Here is a 3,330-nt window from a genome sequence, read left to right on the forward strand (position 1 = left end):
CTGATCTCCTTCAGAATGGACTGGTTGGATCTTCTTGCAGTCCCAGGGACTCTCAAGAGTCTTCTCCAACACCACAGTTCAAAAGATTCAATTCTTCGGGATTCTTACATATTTTGGATTTTAACCCCCTGGTTTTTATTTCAGTCTCTTCTCTTTCACCCACTTCCTTGAAGAAAGGGGCCTTGCCTGTCCCTACACTGTCTTCTTCAGAGACTAAAATTCTAATTTCTGTGTGTCTACACATACTACTTATACTGAGATCTCCCCCAAATCACTTTCTCCTGGAACTGGAACATTCCTCTATTTGCTGCTAAATCTCCTTTCTACCTACAAGTTACCTGGTGCACATTGTTGGATTCTTGGCTGTCAAACCTGGCTTTCCCAGAACCTTGCCTTGACTATACTCTTTTATGCAGGAATATGTCTGTGCCCATTCTCCTGGATGCCAAGCATTGTTTATCTGACCAAAGTATTCACAGTTGAGCCACATTTACACTGCATTGGCCACATATAGGGTAGTATAAAGTGATTACTGATGTTCAACACTTTGACCTGGAAATACTACTAGAATCCTAGATACATGAGAAATACTAAAGCACACTGAATTTTCTCTATTGCCAGGTAAATATATAAAATATTTTAAAAAATAATTCAACAAGGCATGAAATAATATCTATCAAATATTAATTTAACCAAGAATTCAATTTACCATAACATGTATTCCACCCAAATATTGTCAGTTATCAATTATAACACCACTCAAACAAATGCATATACATGGCTGTAGGTACACAGACCTACATATCACAGTGATTTTTGTCCCCAATACAGTTAATACTCTTCCACACTTGCTAGTCCAGAGAGTCTTTTTTCATCTCATTCCTCCCCACAAAAAAAAAAATTGATGTAAAGACAACAGAATTTTGGAACATCAATTTTTGCAGTGAAGAGATATAACAAGGATCTGAAAGAGTTCTGTGTTCTGCTCACAGGGCCCAAAGAACATCTGAATTATTCCAGATTTGTTTTTGAGAACAAGGAAATGTCTCATGATTTATTATAAATACCAAAAGTTTTCAAATTTTTATCTTTTTTTTTTGACACATCCAAAATCTGAGTAACTGGACTTTCTGTTCCAGCCAAGACTAGATTTACTCTCTACCTTTAGGTAACTAAGAAAACAGTCCAAATATATGTCCAACAAGAGCTTTTAGATAGCAAAGAGGAAACAGAACAGACAAGTGATTTCAATGAGATACGGAACAAACAAGGTGAGCCACAGGGTTTGCCCAGCTCACTGCTGCCGCAGCAGAGTATTTCAGGACACAACGGTCACCCCGAGTGAGGAGACAGAAAGGAGAGTCCAAGGAGGCACAGGAGGCAAGATCTGCAGGCAAAATCCTAGACAGGAGAGAGCTGCACAAACAAGGAAGAAATACATACACACAAATAGGGGAGAAAAGCACACACACAAACACATTACATGCAGGTGGCCTGAGGGGTCCCTTTGAGTCATCAGCTGATGGGCACCTGTGTGTGACTAATCCAGGGAGCAGGGAAAGCACCACTAAACAGAAGCAGGAGGGCAATCACTGAGTTGACACAGAACAGAAAGTAGTTCAGATTTCCACCAGCCAGAGTAGAAAACACTCAGAATAGAGAAGGTGTCAAGTGTCAGGTGGAGTATTTAGAAGAGCATGGCCTCAGTAGTTGGGAATGTTTAACCCTGCATTTAAAGGACACAGACATAGAGAACAGACTTGACACAATAGGGGAAGGAGATGGCAGGATGAATTGAGAGAACAGCTTTGATGTATATACACTACCATGTAGCTAGTGGGGAGCTGCTGTATGACACAGGGAGCTCAGATCAGTGCTCTATGACAACCTAGAGGGGTGGGATGGGAAGGTTTAAGAAGGAGGGAATATATAATTATGATTGATTCATGTTGTATGGCAGAAACCAACACAACATTGTAAACCAATTATCCTCCAATTAAAAAAAAAAAAAAAGGCTGCTCTTATCTCACTTATCCAAGCCTACAAAGAGCACCTTAAACTGTTTCAAACTCTTTGCAGGTAACAGAACTGCAACCCAGAGTAAATCTCAAGAATATTTAAAAGAAAACAAAGATATCAGCAGTCAACAATGCAAAATTCTATGTGTAGCCCACACTCAAAGGTTAAGGATATGCAAAGAAGTGGGGAAATATTAGCTATAATGAGGGAAAAGAAAATCAGTTAATAGAAACAGCCACCAAAATGGCACAAATGATAGAATTTGTAGAAAAAGAACATTAAAACAGTTATTATAACTATATTCCATATGGTCAATAACCGAGTAACTGAGCAATAATAATGCTTATTGGGTTTTAGGTTTTGGCTGTACACACAACAAAAGCATGCTGATTTTGTTGTTGTTCCTGTTACAGAAAATTTTGGAAAGCACCTAAACAGAAGGCCAATATATGTTAGTTATTATTTTTCCTTTTATATTTTAACAAGAATATGCCTTCCAGTATTGGGTTAACTAGAAAACCGGTAGAGCATATCTGTCTGCCACAATAAAGAAAACTGTATTTCTCTTTGGACTAATATCTCTACTTATTTCATTGATTTATGGAATTACTAGTGTCAAGGCACATTAGGATTATTGAGAAAAATTAGAAGCATGAATCATGCAAAATGACCTTCGGTGTGGTGGGATTTCATTATGAGCCAAGGTGTAAGTTGAAGAAGAAAACGGATCATCAGAAATTGGGTCCCACTGCCTACTTAGCAGACAGGAAGCAAGTTCATGGTCCTGGTGTGTGTTCATAGAAATGAAGGCTTATCCTGAATTATAGCCCCCACAAATGAGCCTCAAGGTGAGTAAGATGCACGTTTAAGCAACAAATTACACCCACTCCAGGTATCGAGAGCATTACTCATTTGCTTTCCTGGCTCAAAATAACCTTCCAGCTGGCCAAATTACCCCAAACCTCTTCATATGCCAACAAATGGGACCCAGTCAAGATCCTTCCACTGAATCAGAATCCACTCGAAGTGGAAGTGTGTAGCACCAGGTGAGGGCGGTCTATGCTATTCCACTTTTCACTATACCCAAATGTGCCTGTAGTAGAGCTAAAAGATGCAGAGAGAGGCAAGGAAATCATCACTTTTTTATTGATGATTTGGCCTCACATGTATGGATGTGAGAGTTGGACTGTGGAGAAGGCTGAGAGCTGAAGAATGGATGCTTTTGAACTGTGGTGTTGGAGAAGATTCTTGAGAGTCCCTTGGACTGCAAGGAGATCCAACCAGTCCATTCTGAAGGAGATCAGCCCTGGG

The sequence above is a fragment of the Bison bison genome, unplaced genomic scaffold (assembly GCF_000754665.1).
Source record: "Bison bison bison isolate TAMUID 2011002044 unplaced genomic scaffold, Bison_UMD1.0 scf7180017864300, whole genome shotgun sequence".
NCBI classification, from domain to species: domain Eukaryota; kingdom Metazoa; phylum Chordata; class Mammalia; order Artiodactyla; family Bovidae; genus Bison; species Bison bison.